The sequence below is a fragment of the Mesocricetus auratus genome, unplaced genomic scaffold (assembly GCF_017639785.1).
Source record: "Mesocricetus auratus isolate SY011 unplaced genomic scaffold, BCM_Maur_2.0 Super-Scaffold_100018, whole genome shotgun sequence".
NCBI classification, from domain to species: domain Eukaryota; kingdom Metazoa; phylum Chordata; class Mammalia; order Rodentia; family Cricetidae; genus Mesocricetus; species Mesocricetus auratus.
The window spans coordinates 50,532,053-50,548,696 of NW_024429199.1; the positions used below are offsets into that span (position 1 = coordinate 50,532,053).

The 16,644-nt window shown below is 40.2% G+C and overlaps 1 long non-coding RNA gene across 2 annotated transcripts in view; it reads left to right on the plus strand.

The window, feature by feature from the left end:
* LOC110343363 overlaps positions 1–16,644 on the plus strand; it is a 65,381-nt gene that overhangs the window by 39,800 nt on the left and 8,937 nt on the right. For both annotated transcript variants that reach the window (XR_005869574.1, XR_005869575.1), the window contains exon 2: positions 10,241–10,341. This is a non-coding gene — a long non-coding RNA (uncharacterized LOC110343363). The remainder of the gene's footprint in view (positions 1–10,240; positions 10,342–16,644) is intronic.

Below are 16,644 nucleotides of genomic sequence, written 5' to 3' on the forward strand. Positions count from 1 at the left end.
GCATCCATACTGTATTTCTATATTTGATGTTATGCTGTATTTGCCCAAGTTTGACTTTTTTTGAGTTGACTATGCCTAGAATCATCCTTTTTCAACATTCAATCGAGTTTAATCTACCATTCTTAATGGATTCATCAGGCAGAGCACATAGTTTCCCAACTATCTTTCCTAAAAGAGAATTTTTTTTCTTTTTTTAGAACTGTATGTGACCCAACCCAAGGAGTACAGCTATCACATCGGAAATGCAAACTCACATTTGGAAAGACTTTGAATAAGTTTGTAATGGATGAGAATTTAGAATCAAGTCCCATTTTGGTCCCAAATATTTATTTAGGAGACATCAAATGCAAAAATATATAGACGTGTCATTTAAGTAAGACCTACGAAATCCTACAAAATCACCTGACAAGGAGCCTTCCCCATAGTGAGTAATCTAAGAACATTAGCTATTATGACTCATCTGCTTCCATCTGGTCAGCAACTGGAGCATCCAGTGATGGGGAAGGGCCCTTTGGACCCTGGGATTTCCAGTTGGAAACCTACTGGAGTGCCCCCAGCCCCCAACGAGCCTTCTTTTCATCTGCAGATATGTTATTGAAAATTGTAGCTCAGGCCTGTCAGTCTAAATCACATTAGAAGTATTAGGAGATGCTCTGTAAAAGGAAAACAGGATTTGGAAATTTGATTTCAGGGAGACTTGAAAGGTCATAGATGGTAGGCCAAGGTAGAAAAAAAAATTGGGACCTTGAGCTCCTGTAGTGAGAAACAGTAATTCAGAGTAAGAATGACAGTATGGACATTTAGGTGTAATATCTTCAGTAGAAACATCAGCCAAGGTAGAATTTTTTTTTCCTGTGTTGAGGAGGTGGGGTGTTACGCTGGATTATCTGAAAGAAAAATAGTTTGTTAGTGATTTCCAACTAAAATAGTTCTCTTGCATCATTAGCATAACTTTCCTTACTCATTAAGAATGAAATTATTTTAATTCACATAGTGCTCATCATTTTTTGTTAACTTTCATCCAATTTACTTTTAAAAACAGCACTACACTTTATTGCACGGACTAGGAAGGATTTCTTCCCTTCTTCCAGGCAATTACAGGATAATTCAATGCGATGCACCCGTGTGGGATTCTAGAACACATTTCTCCACCTACCTGTTTCATTTTAGTAATGCTGTGATTTTGCTGGTTTGGAAGCTGCAGCGGTTTTGCAGAAGGGGACGTATATGTAAGCTTGCAACAGAACCACCAGGGAAGATGGTGTTACAGGTTTGGTGTCTAACTCTATGTGAGTCACCGAACATCTCAGAGCTACTGTTTTCCAATCTATAAAATGAAAATGATAGCTTGTTAAGCTTTTTTGTTTGTTTGTTTGGTGAGGAATAAATACGAAAACAGACTCGGGAAGCCGAGACCTGATGCACAGTAGATGTTCAGCAGACTGCTCTCAAAGTTTTGATTTGATTGTGTGTGAGCAGGCATTGTTTCCCTGAGAGATTATGTTTATACAACTGTGCTGGAAGATTGTAAACATCTGCCTTTCGGTTACCATCTTCCTGATTTATTTAAGCACAGATTTCGTCAGCTGTTTTCATCTCACCAGACACAGGCGATGCATTTTCTGCACAGATGGCTTCTCCAGTCTGTCAGCTCTGTCTGGGTGTGGTGTCCTCCCTAGGGCTGGGTAACACTAAAAGTCAGAAGCAAGGAAATTTGAGCTTTTGAATCTTGAGTCTCTTGGAGTGCTTTTGTCCCTGCCTGCCTTCATCCTGGTTCTGGAAAAGGATATCTACTGAAATACATTTTTCTCGGAGTCAGTACCAATAGGCCTGGCTCATTAGTAAGAAAAACATGTGGGGGAGCTAGAGAGTGTTAAAGGTTACAGTTTAATGACTACTTGAATATTTGCCTTTAGTATGATTTTAAAAAAATTGAAATGGCTTTTCTATAAAAGTTTTACATAGCCATTGTAAATAATTCAGAAAAAGTAATGACTATTCCTTCCACCCAAAGGAACAATGATTTTTTTATTCTGATTAATTTGTGCACAAGTATGTGCACATATATGCATAATAATATGCATGCATGTATATTTTATTAAAATGGAATCTCAATGTATAATGTTGTATAAAATTAGTCACATAATGAGGTAGTTAAGAAACAATCCTTTACATTATGTGAATTATTTTACAAGCTCTCTTTAAAGATGGAAGAATGCAAACTATTATTGAAATGAAATGTTAATTCTCTAAAGCTTCTAATCTTTGAGCGTTAATTTTATCAAATACGGGCTGGGCATTTAACTGCACAGATGACTTCTTCAGTTCATCCTGGGTGTGGCATCCCTGCCACTGGGCAATGCTAAAAATGAGAGTCAAGAAAATGGGAGCTTTTGAATTTTGATTCTCCCCAAAGTTTACTTTCAGTCTTTGTGCTGTTATTAAGAAGAGGGGAGCAGACAGGGAGGGGAGGCTGCATCAGGTGGTCTGCTACAAAAGCTGGAATGAGATTGGAGTATTGAATTTGGAAGAGAGGAGGATGAGTGAAGTCCTGAAGGATCTACCTGCTTCCCCGGCTGGGGGTGGGGGTTTTATGAACCGAAACAGTGCTTGTGAATACATACCTATGGAGATTCCCCAGTCCCAAACTCCCTTTCAGAGGAAAACCTATATATTGAAAATTAAGCAGATGTAGCATGTAAGCAATTGGACTTCTCAAGAGGATGGGTTTATCATGATGGAGCATTAACTTCATTTGAAAGCATACATTTATGAGTCTGTGTTTACACCACAATTATAACCCCCCCTGCCACATTGCTATTCTGTGATCAGAGTGTGAAAAGAGCTGCAGAATTCCAGCTCATTGGGTTTAAAAATCATTTGCCATTACAGTTTTCCAACACAACATAAAGAGAAGGCCATTATCCATCATTGTCAAAGAAATGTGGGCTGCAGTTCATACAATTAAAATTACTTCTAATTACATGAAATTGGAATTTCCTTCTTTGTAGTCAGTTTCAAATGAAAAGCTTCAAAGAGTTCATCTAGGTTTTTTTTAATTTTAAAAAGTATATTTAGATTTGTGTCTTCCTCTTGAGCAAGAGTTGTGTGATATCCAGGATGCTGTATGGATCCACTTGGTGAAATACACCAAGTGTAAGATAGTTCCAACATTACGACCCCTGAGAAAATAGAAGTCACCTCAGGTTAAATGGATAAAACACAGAGCTTTCTCTTTCCAGTGCAATTCAGTGTCCAGAAATTGTTTTGTCTGCACTATTGACTTCTCTTAAATCTTTATAAAGCCCAATTATGTAATCAATTTAAAAACATTAAGGACCAACAAGATGGGTCAATAGGTAAGTGAACTTGCTACCAAACTTGGTAACCTTAGTTTGATCTCCAGATACTTCATAGTGGAAAGAAAACAACAACGGACTCTCACAGGTTCTGACCTCTACAGGTGTTCTCAAGAGCACATGAATATACAGCCAGGCAGTCAGACACGCGCGCGCGCGCACACACACACACACACACACACACACACACACACACACACACACACACACACACCATAAATAAATCACATACGCATATATACTACATAAATAAGTCAATCAGCCAATCAACTTTTTATTAAAAACATTTTGGTAAGGGCTTGGGAGGTTGTTCAGTGGACTGGACTCCTTACACCACCAAATGAATTTCCAATGCCAGCAAATGGGTTGCATCTAACTGAGTTCTTCGCCAAAGAGGTCCCATAGGCACCCATAACCACTGAGCAATCTCTCCAGCCCTTAGTTATTTTATAAAAATTAATTTGTAGGAGACTTTATTTCCATCGCTGCAAAGCCTTGCTTTAGTAGTATTACCATTTTCTCCTCTGGGCAAGTTGTTCATAATGCCAGGCTATTGCAGTCTCTATGAATATGGGCACTCACCCTACAGAGTGCAGGCTAAAGGGTAGACAGCAAGAAAACATTAGTTTTGATGCATTTATTTAATATCTATATTCTGACCAGCGATTCCACATCACATGGTAGGTAAGTAATAGTCTGTAGAAGGTAGTTTTGCCTTTGTCTAACTACGTATTAAGTTTAATAGACGGTGATAAGCTGAAGGGCTAAAAGAAAGACATAATCACTGCTCATCTTCTTTTTAGCGACTTTCTCACACCTGATGAACAATGCACACCACAGGCCCGTTTTGTAAATTTCTGTCCTATGTTATGCAATGGCAGTTATAGACACACATGACAGTTGGTGGTGGCATTTGCACATTTCCTTCAAGATGTTATAAGGTACAAAGCAGGAGTCAAGTCTAGGCTGTCTACTCAGCTCAAAATACTTTCTCTTGCCTGGCAGTGGTGGCATGTGACTTTAATCCTTGTACTCAGGAGGCAGAGACAGGCAGATCTGAGTTCCAGGCCACCTGAGTCTACAGAGAGAGAGAGTTCCAGGATGGTCAGGGCTACACAGGTAAACCCTATGTCCAAAGAACAAAAAGCAAAACAAGACAATTTCTTCTCCTTCTTTTAATTGAAGATAAATTGGTTTTATACAATATATTCTGATCATTGTTTTCTATCTTCCCAACCTTCCAGTTCAAAAAGCCTTTATTCTCTCTGTCTTAAGAAAACAAAAAACAAGCAAGAGTAAAACAAAATGAACAAACAAAAGAAAAAAACTTAGAGTTAGAGAAATACATACACACACACCAAAACAAAACTCCAACCTATAAAACTTAAAATTTGAAGCCATCATAAACAAGTAAAAGACCAGTAAGGTTAAAATAGAAAATGGCCCAACCAAAGCAACATGAAATAAACAAAAACCTCCAAAAATACATTTATTTTTGTGTTGGTTATCTACTGCCGGGCACGCGGCTTAAGTGTGAGTCAATGAGACTCCCTTTGAGAAATGGAGTTTTCCTTTTTTGAGAGGTTGTTAATTGGAGTTAGTTTCTTGGTTAGGGATGGGAACTTAAGTCCACTTTCTCTCCTAGTACTGCCCCCCCTCTCCCAACCCCGACCTCCCACCCCTCCTGCCCACCCTCTTTGAACTTGTGCACACTGACACAGTCTCTGTGAGTTCATGTGTGCATCAGTCCTATTGTGTCTTGAAGACACTGTTCCCTTGGTATCATCCATCCCCTCTGTCTCTTAGAATTTTTCTGCCTCTTCTGCAGAGTTCCAGAGCCCCAAGGGGGAGAGATTTGAGGGTGGATTGCATTTAGGGCGGAGTGTTCCAAGGTTTCTTACTCTCTGAACATTTTTCAGTTGTGGGTTTCTGTATTGGTTCCTGTCTACTGCAGGAGAAAGTTTCTCTGATGATGCCTGAGTTGAGGCACTGATCTATGAGCATAGCAGAATGCCGCTAAGAGTCATTTTGTTGCTGTGTTCCTTTAGCAGAACATTAGCATTTGATTATTCCCTAGACCTCTGGCCTATTTAGTCATAAGTTCTTGGCCACCTGAGCAGTGTCAGACATGGGTTGCATTGTGATGATACATTATTTATAATTTAATAAAGATGGCCTGGAGGGTTAGAATGCAAAGTCAGCTACACTAGTCAGCTCTAGAAGCTTGGCAGTAGTGGCACACACCTTTAATCTCGGGACTCAGGAGACAGAGGCAGATGGATCTCTGTGAGTTCAAGGCTACCCAGGGTTACATTAGAGTGAATAAGCCTAAAACAGAAATAGAGCTCACACCTTTAATCCCAGCACTAGAGAGTACATAAGGAGTTCAATGTAGTCTCAGAAAGCAGTCAAGGATTCTGAGGTCTGGTGGAGAGAAGCGCAGTCTGGAGACGCAATCTGAGGTTCAGTGAATGGCCGCTTTGGTCTGAGCATTGGTAGAGGTGAGAGCTCTCTAGTGACTTGGCTGTTTTGCTTCTCTGATCTTCAGCTTGAGCCTCAATATCTGTCTATGGGTTTTTATTATTCGGGTTACATTCCATCTCATGGAGTGGGCCTTAAATCCAGCCAGATAGTAGCTGGTTACTCGAATGTTTGCATCACTGACATACATCGCATCATGTCGACAGGTCACCGTTGTAGATCAAAAGGTTTATAGCGGGGTTTATGTTTACCTTTTTCCTCTGGTAGTGTGCAGAATAACTTCAGTACCATGGACACTAGTCAGTGGGGGTGGAGGCTCCAGGTGGGCACCAAGTCGACTTCTTTCGTTCAATGTGATGTGTTGTCATCAGCAATAGGACCTTACTATTAGTTTGTGGACAGCAACCACTAGCACCTGGCGACACCTAGTATTGCTTAAGGGTTTCCATGCAGCCCCCTTTGGCCAATAACTCAATTAGACATGAACCGTTCTCATACTGGAGGCTTTGTTTGGTGGTAAGAGATGTCTAGTTAGGGCTTTGTCGGTGTGGCTTTTGATACTTCATTTGCATTTCTCATATATGTATATATTTTAAAAATCTCCTACTGTCATAGGTTTCCATATGATCCTTTTCAAATGGCCCTTGGTGTTAGCTGTCCCTCCCCATTTTCCCTCATTTAATCCCCTCTTCCTTCCTGCTGTCCATCTAATTCTCCATTTCCAGTCTCCCCCCAGATTTTCTATAACTGTGTATTCAATTTCTCCTTCCTTGGAAGACCCTCTCCTTCTACCCCCAGTGTCTTACCTAATCTCTTTGGTTATTCAGATAGTAGCTCACCTATCAAAGGCTTGAAAACCAACATCTACATAGAAGAGAATACATGACATATTTGTTTTTTACACAGTTCTTAAAATATTAGTGCATCATTGAAAACTCCAGATACAGAATTAAGCTAGGCCATTCTTCAGTTCATGGCTGGCCACTTTTTGGTCCCATGAAAGCTCTTCCCTAGTTTGTTTTTTAGTCATACTCCATCCTCATTTACCCTACCTGTTTTCGTTTCAACAAAATAACCCAGACATGTTTATTATGTATCTTTGGGTTTGTGCATATTTCTAAGAACTGTCTACTCCTATTTTGTCCAGTTATATCTTTCATTTTTCATAAATGGGGCAGCCTATAAACCCATGCTTCTTGTTTTGTTTTGCTAGGGTGTTGTTTATGTTCCTGTGTACATTTTTTTTACTAATTTCAAGAGTCACACTGCTTATTTTTTCCTCTTTGAGTGGAGAGGAAAAATAGGTTTTGAGAACTCTCACGAGTATGAGGGTTCCAAGTGAGGAACATACACTGTTTACTTTTTAAAAGCACAAGTTTTTATTATCTTCCCTTTGTGCTTACTGTTAATTTATTTTACTGCCTCTCTCAATTTTTTTTCTAAAATTAAACATTTTGTAAAAGAAGGCTCTGTAATATATCTGATTAAAAGCAAACCAAACTACACATTTCTTAGTGGAGTTCTGAAACAACACAGGAACTCACAGCTCTGACCAAGGAGATAATTCCCACCTTGGACGGGAGCATAACACACCAATCCCTCTCTTATGTCTTCCCTATGCTTTCCTTCCAAATGTGACCTAATTAACATGATGTTGTCTTCATGAAGCTAACTTTCACTTAAGTATGGATGCTGCAGGTCAGCTATTGGAACATGGATACATGAATAAATGTCTAAATTTAAAGTAACAATGCCAGATTGTGGAATTTAGTTGCTTTGGGTACTTGCTCAGCCATCATGCATGCCAATTAGACCAGTTTCTTCTACATAGATTTTGGTGAGCTACTCAGGATGGCCTCAGTTTTATACCAAGTGCTTGTTACATTTACTGAACCAAGGCATTTCCTGCTCTCTGTTAAGATTTTTGGGCCAAATGAGGATTCTGAACTGGCCCGAGGAAGGTCCTGGTCCTCAGAGCAGCAGGTGAGAGATGCCCTGTCCTGTGGAACTGTGCCAGGAGACTGTGTGCTCAGTCTGCTCCAAAATCACGCCTTTTTTTGCCTATTATTGCAATGTGAACACACTTCAGGAATTAGGTATTAATTAATGTCAGCACACTGAAAGCGAAGAAAGAGTGGGAAATTGTTCAGATTCGTTCCCGAGGGAATCTCAGAAATTCGTTTTAGTAGAAGTTAATGTGTACCTCGGGGCAGCAGGGAAGCAAACCATAATATTCTGCAGCACATAGGTGACCCAGAGATGACCTCTGTGAGTCTGTGGACCAGTATTTGTTTCCATATTGTGTCTATTTTGTTGTGATATTTTTATAACCTTGCAAATTTTGACTCATGGCATTAGACAGTATAAGTATCCAAGTTATGGCTAAATTAGGTTTATGTTCATGTTCTAGTCTGACCATTTATGCTTCTATGAAGTATCTTCCAAATGGTACTTCCTTGATTCTGCAGACTTCAGTGAACAGGTTTTTCCCAGAGTGGATCAAACAGACTGTGTGTATCTTCAGGAATCTGCCTTCAAAAGCAAATTCTGCGTCATATTTTATACCCATAATAGTAGGAACTGGATACTAAATTTTTGCCATCGTGGAAAATCATGGTAACAAATATGTACTAACATTTTGTATTTGATCTAAAGGTTGTCATATTGAGTCCAGTTTTCAGCTCACTAATACGTGGTGATCCTGTAGTTAGTAATAGGATGCACAGTTTGTGGAAGAAACAGTGGTAGCCATAGTAAAAACAAAAGGGTCTCATTGTCTAGGTGAATGAAACTTATAGAATGAATATATATGAATACACAAACACACACACACACACATATAAAATACATGGGATTTATTAGAATGGCTTGAAGGCTGTGGTCCTGCTAGTCCAACAATGACTGTCTACCAATGAAAGGTTCAATCCGCAAGGCTGAATGTCTCAGCCGGTCTTCAGTATATGCCAGAATCCTGAGGAAGTAAGCTCTAATGCCAGCAAGGGATGGACTTGCCAGCAAGAATGAGAAGGAGCAGGCAAAGAGCAAGCTTCCTTCTCCCACATCCTACGTCGGCTGCCACCAGAAAGTGGATACTTTCGCCTCAGAGATCCAGATTAGAAGTGGGTCTTGCCATTTCAAATGATTTAATTAGGAAAAAAAATCCCTCGTAGTGGGGTACGCCTAGCCATTTGGGTTTTAGTTGTTAATTCCAGATGTAGTCAAGTTAACCAACAGGAATAGATCACAGGTCTCAATCCAGTTTCGGAGAGGGAGGAGGGATGAGCAAAGGAGCCAAGACTGTGTGCTGGAGAAACCCGTAGAAACAGTTGACCTGACCTAATGAGAGCACAGAGATCCTTGTTGTAAAGCTGGGGAACCAGCACTGGCCTGAACAAAGCCCTCTGAATGCGGGTGCCAGCTAGGAGGCCAAGGCAGTCTATGGGACCTCTAACAGTGGAGCCAGTGTTTATCCCTAGAGCACATATCATATGGTCTTTGGGAGCCCATTCCCTATGGCGGGATACTGTTTCAGCCCAGATATGGGAAGGAGGGCCTGAGCCCTCCCCTAAATGATGTGATGGGCTTTGATGGTCCCCCATGGAGGGCCTCATTATACCTGGGGAGTGGGTGGAGGGTGGGTTGGGGAGTCGGTGGGGAGCATGGGAGGATGGGAGGGCGAGAGAATGGGGGATTGGTAGGTAAATAAGAGTACTTCTAAAATTAAAAAAGAAAGTTAACTGGGATAGGAAAAGAAAAAGAAAAAAATTATTTTGAAATTTCCTGGCTCTATCAATGTATTAGCATCCCCATAAATATTCTGTACAATTTTCGTTGGATTTTTGGCAACATCCTGGAAGATGAAAGAACTGTAAGAGAATTGCGAGTCATGGAAGGAAGAAGGGAAACTGGGACTGAGAGAGAGAGGGATATTCAAGTGAGATGTGCTGGAGAATTCTACCATAGAGTTAACTTATTTCCAACACCGATAATATTTAAGGAAGTATTACTTTTTTTGTTTTTAATTTTAAAGGAGTACAAGATACAATTCGAAAGATTTAAAAGCTAAAGGAATAGATGTCTTGGTTTCTTTTAAAACTAAAGGATGATGATGTTGATGACAAAATGTCTTATAAGATGCATGTATGAAGGGAAAGTACCATCAGAGCCTTACAACAGCCACCTAAGTGGGAGAGGGGAGGTGGAGCTAAATTGGAATAAATGCTTAAATGGGGGAAACCTTGTCAAGATGGATCGAGCATGATTAATGAAACTCTGCACCTGGAGTCCAACAGAAACTAATAACTACCAACAAAACAGCAGCAAAAAAAAAAAAAAAAGAACCCTTAAATACCTGTGAGTGTGCAGATTTCTTATCTTTAGTTCTTTCATTTCTACACCAGGGAATGATGCTTCAGGGTATGAAGTGAGTTGAGATTCTCAGGTGGGGTGCGTGTGCGCGCGCATAGACCTCTGGAATTCATCAACTGCATTCTAATTCAAGGTAAGTGACTGCAGGGGTTCCAATCATGCTACAAAACAGAAAACAAAAAAACCCCAAAACACCAAACCCAACTGTAGTGTACATCCCAGTAAAATGCAATTAGATATGTAGTTATTACAAGTTTGAAATCCACAAAGTTAATTAGAAAAGGAGAAAAATGTAGAAACTTGGGGGAAGTATAAGATCTACGGAAATAAGATACTAATTTTCTTAAGTCAACATATATGTATATAAGTGACTAGCCAGAAACGTGCATCATTGGTTTAAAAAAGCAGCAGCACATTTCAGCTATATCAATATTGGTGTCTCATTCTAGGTGAAAGAGATGAACAAATACAGTGTTTACTTCTACTGGTATCCCATTATCATGAGATCCCGTTCGTAAAACTATCTTCAGATGTGGTGATTTTATTTTGTTCTATATATATATATATGTGTATATATATATATATATATATATTTTTTTTTTTTTTTTTTGGTTTTACGAGACAGGGTTTCTCTGTATTGTTTTGGAGTCTGTTGGTCCAGCCTGGCCTCGAACTCAGAGATCTGCCTGCCTCTGCCTCCCGAGTGCTGGGATTAAAGGCGTGCGCCACCAACACCCAGCCTGCGTTCTGTATTCTTGGTGGTTTAGTCGTCAGTCAGTTGGCTTTGCGTTTGGCCTGTTTAGAATAACACAGAGGTAGGTCTGTTTTGATGGATGACACGCTCAGGCTCCTTGAACAATCATGCTGCCAATCTTTCTATCTCTTCACACAGAGATTCAAAGGTTTAGGGGGAAAAACTGATCTCAAAGCGATTATGCCGAAGAATGTGATCCAAGCTCATCGGCAAATCAAAGTGAGGCTGAGCCGTGCATCTGGGGCACACCAGGCAGTAACTACTTGCCCTTCCCCAACACTTAGTGTATTCCCATGATTGCACGGCTTCATTTACAGTCTTTTCTTTCTCACGTATAAACTGGTGGAATGCAGAGGAGGAAGAGGGGGGGATGAGAAGGAAGAGAGGAGAGAGAGGGAGGAGACCGCGTCATTAAGTCTGTAGCCAGCACGAGGAACGTAAATTGGTGGACACGTGGTGTGGAGAAGCTGACCACACGCCCAAAGCTCCAAACTCAGCGGCTTGTTTAGCTCTGTGTGTTCAACCACGTACCAACTGAACGTTAAGACAGTTATGTCTAGTTGCCTGCATTTGACTCAGTTCTACCGGCTAAAGATAGCTTGAAGAACAAAGAAGTCTCCTTCCTGTGCCACCTTGAGTGTGGGAAACAAGAAATCACGAAACAGCAGTGAGGCTGGTGCAAATTCAAGGAACTTTCTTTTTGTTGTATGTTTAAGACTCAGGATAGTGAAGAGGAAAGTAAAAGTCAGGTGGGGGCAGAAGGAAAGTAGGTGTGTCATTAGACTGTAACTTTAAAAGGCATGTCCTCATTCAGTATAGAATAGAAAAGGTTGAGATATTATTTTCATCTCTAAGGGCCAAAGTTTATGGTCAGCAAAGTTTGAAACATCACTTGCCCATGTCTTTATTTCTCTGTTTGTTTTTCTTCTGATTATTTTTCAATGTGATCAGACGTAATCTCATAAATTATACTAAGAAGATTTGGAAAATTTCAGACTTTCTATGAACCCAGTGATTTAAGTGCTCTCTGTGGTATGCTGTAGGCATGGGACTAGTGAGTTCAGTTGACAAGCCTTCCCAGCTGTCTGAGGCTTGCATTACTTGAACATTAGGTACATGAGGTGGTGGAGTAGAGTATACTGGACCCTTAGGAAGAATTCTGTCTGTTGTCCATTACCAGATGATCATGTACATTGCAAATGGCCAGCATCAATGACTATGTGAAGTGAAAGTTCTTATGATATTGTTGATAATGGGGAGAAAGGTCCGAGTTTATCTTGGCAGTGCTACTCTAGATTTCCCGATTGTGATGCAATGGAACCTCAATTTTCTCATATTACAATGGTTTATATGTTTATAGATGTACACAGAATCATATGATCAAACAGTATTTTATAGGAGTATGTAAGCAGCTGGATACCATTTTGTTTGATTTGTACAGCAGCCTGGAGGTTCAAACACAAACCGAAATGACTACCCCTTTGTGTAGCTATCACAGACAGTTTCTTTATCACAGTCACAAGTAATCCATTGGAAAACACAGAGGCAATGATAAACACATCCCCAAACACCATAATGACAGCGATTGTTTCAATGCCTAATCCTCATATTGGTATCTCTGTAGAGTCAGGATGAATGGAATAACTTCCTACAGTTCATGTTCCTCCTCCCTCCCTCCCTCCCTCCCTCCCTCCCTCCCTCCCTCCCTCCCTCCCTCCCTCCCTCTCTCTCTCTCTCTCTCTCTCTCTCTCTCTCTCTCTCTCTCTCTCTCTCTCTCTCTTTCTTCCCTGCTTTTGCATGAGGGTTGTTTAAGCACTTACAGGCAAAAGATCTCCATGAACTCTCATTCTGATGATGAGGATAAAAGTCTCTGACAAATCCACACCCACACATTTATGAGAGAGCCCGTAAAATCAGAGTTTTATATGTAGCATTCACTCCTCGGATGCCAGCTTACATTTGGCAAGATCAAATAAATTGAACCCAACTTATTTAATACCAAGGGAGCAAAAGCAATTTCAAGTTTGGGTCAGATATCACATATTCTACTGAAAAAATGAAATGAAATTCTACTTTTACTAAACATTTTATGTTACATTGGTATTTGAGAAGAACCTTTTGCTGTTCATAAAATCTTTCTATGTCTGTGACAAGAGCCAGCGATGACAGCATACTTTCCATTTAGAGATGGGGTCAAGTAAGAACCTCATCCAGAGAAGGGAGGGGGGCATCAAGATCTACCCCTGGCCAAGACCTATTTTTAATTCATAGCTGCTGGGATCAAGAAAAGCAGTTTTGCCAATGGGATGGTGGGGGCTATATTGCCCATGTTCTGTAGTAGGCATTAGGCTAAGGAGTAGCTGGCCAACAGAAATCAGACCCTATCCTTGTTTTATGTGTGCTTTTTAAATTTTGAGCTATAAAATGAAGTTGGATATGTAGGGCAAAGTGGGAGAATCTGGGAAGAATTGGGGAAGTGGAGGCAAAATATAATAAAATATATTGTATGAAATTATCAAAAATAAAACATTCTTAAAAAAGACTCCAGGGAAGTAGTCTGCACTATTAATAGTTTAGACATTACATCCTTATTTTCTCACAAGAATACACATGGTCCTGTTCTAGTTAAAATGCCGTAGCATTGATCACAAGATATCATTGTAACTGCTACTGTAAGGTGTTGCCAGATTACCAAATACTTGCAATGCTTGACAAGTATACACCTGGCATACGCTGAAACGTATTCTGCTAATGTTAAGGAAAGGAAATGTATTCTGCTAATGTTAAGGAAAGGAAAACTCTAACTATGTCACAGTTTTCAAAACAGGTTCAAGGGATCTAGAAAGTTTTTTTTTTTCTACATGGAAGACAAAAGTGGTTTCTAGTAGAATGTCTTAAAACTAAAGACTCATCACTTCCTTGAATCATAATAGTAAATATTTCTTTTAGTAAAATACTTCTTGGTAACCATACTGGTACTGTGCATATCCACACACACAGATAGCTCTCAGCCATCAGGGAATACAGGTAACTAACCGAGCTGGAGTAAGTTTTCTCCAAACAATGCTTGTGTTACCAGTAGTGTGATCTTTTATACTCAACTCCTCTGCATTGGTGGTGGGTGAACTGGTTTATAGACATAAAAGGTAGGAAAGAGCTAAGGAAAATTAGGAAGCATGATACCATTTCTAATCTTGCAGGAACTGTATTTTTCATTCATTAATTATAGGGGCTTTAGCGAATAAATAAGTCAAATCATGAAAGTGAGTCAAAGTCAGAAGAACTGGGATTTTTCCGTGAGGACCTCGATGTATAAAGAATGGGGTTAGGATAGAGTAGAATAAATTCTCAACGTGTCAGAAAGATAGAAACACGACACTGAAAGTTCATACACCTAAGAATTGAGTTTTCCCATTTGTAACTCAATAAGATTCCTGTGTTTCATTTTTAGATCTATTATTTCAGATTGGTTCTGACAACAGCACCTTAAAGAATAGTTTTTTTTAAAGCTAAATTGAATTATACTCTAAAAGCTGAAATGTTCATATTTTTTCATTTGAAAATATTGGAAAATGCTTTTCCTCAGTTAAACAACCAAGGAGTCCATCAAGTGACTATATTTCAAGTTGCTAATAACCACTGGATAAAACACAAACTGTAATTTTGAGATGATTTCTTTCTGGCCAGCTTCTACCCAACACTTTTTTTGTGTTTTTTTTTAATGAATATTAAGTAAAATTTTTGTTTTGTTTTTTTTTTAATTTTATTTTCCAGTTTAAATTTAGATAAGAAACGAGGTTGCTTCACAAGTCAGTTCCAGGTCCCTCTCCCATTCCCTCCCCTCCTCCTGTGCCCCCCCCCGTTATCTCCTCATTTCCCCAGGGAGGGTGAGGCCATCCATGGGGGTGTGCATAGTCTGTCATTTCATATAGGGCAGGGCCTAGACCCTTCCCCAAGAGTTCAGGGTGAGAGTGCATCTCACATTGTTCTATGGGAGTCCAAAGTCCATGTGTATACTTGGGATGGGTACTGATCTGCTGCCCAAGGCTCAATAGATTCTCTAGGCCTCCTCATTGACACCCAGATTCAGGGGGTCTTGATCAGTCCCATGCTGGATTCCCAGGCTGATGCCTGGGATTCAAGAGTTAAACTTTGTCTGGTCAGCTGTTTCTGGGGGTTAAACCAGCCCAGTCTTAATCCCTTTGATCATCAGTCCTCCCTCTCTGTTACTGGCTTTCTTGAGTTCAGCTCAGTACTTAACCAAGGGAGTCTGCCTCTTCTTCCATCAGCCACTAAATAAAGTGTCTGTTTCCCAGACTCTCTGGCCATAGGATTGTAGGCTGGCACTCCCCAGATCTATGTCTAAAATCCATATATGAGAGAGTACATGCCATGTTTCTCTTTTTGTGACTGGGTTACCTCACTCAGGATGGTTTCTTCTAGTGTCATCCATTTGCCTGCGAATCTCATGATTCCATTATTTTTTTCTGCTGAATAGTACTCCATTGTGTAGATGTACCACATTTTCTCTATCCACTCTTCGGGTGAGGGACATCTAGGTTGCTTCCAAGTTCTGGCTATTACAAATAAAGCTGCTATGAACATAGTGGAACAGACATCTTTGTTGTATGAATGGGCATCTTTTGGATATATGCCTAAGAGTGGAGTTGCTGGGTCTTGTGGTAGGTTTATTCCCATTTTCCTGAGGAATCTCTATACTGATTTCCAAAGTGGCTGAACCAGTTGGCACTCCCACCAGCAATGGAGGAGTGTCCCCCTTTCACCACATCCTCTCCAGCATAAATTGTCATTGGTGTTTTTGATTTTAGCCATTCTGACAGGAGTGAGATGGTATCTCAGAGTTGTTTTGATTTGCATTTCCCGGATGGCTAAGGATGTTGAGCACTTTCTCAAGTGCCTATCAGCCATTTTAGACTCCTCTGTGGAAAACTCTCTATTTAGTTCTGCAGCCCACTTTTTAATAGGGTCCTTTGGTGTTTTGGACACTTGCTTCTTGAGTTCTTTGTAAATTTTGGAGATCAACTCTCTGTCAGATGTGGGATTAGTGAATATTTTTTCCCATTCTGTGGGCTGCCTTTTTGTCTTGCTGACTGTGTCCTTTGCCTTACAGAAGCCTCTCAGTTTCAGTAGGTCCCATTTATTAATTGTTGATCTCACTGTCTGTGCTACTGGTATTATGTTCAGGAAGCTGTCTCCTGTACCAATTCGTTCAAGGGTACCACCCACTTTCTCTTCTAAGAGGTTCAGTGTGGCTGGATTTATGTTGAGGTCTTTGATCCATTTGGACTTAAGTTTTGTGCATGGCGATAAACATGGATCGATCCGCATTCTTCTACATGCCAGTCTCCAATTATGCCAGCACCATTTGTTGAAGATGCTTTCTTTATTCCATTGTATATTTTTAGCTTCTTTGTCAAAGATCAGATGTTCGTACGTGTGTGGGTTAATACCCGGATTTTCAATTCGATTCCATTGGTCTACCTGTCTATTTTTGTGCCAATACCAAGCTGTTTTCAGGACTATAGCTCTATAGTAGAGCTTGAGGTCAGGGATGGTGATGCCTCCGGACATTGCCTGTTGAACAGGGTTGTTTTGGCTATCCTGGGTCTTTTGTTTTTCCATACAAAATTGATTATTGTTCTTTCAAGGTCTGTGAAGAAT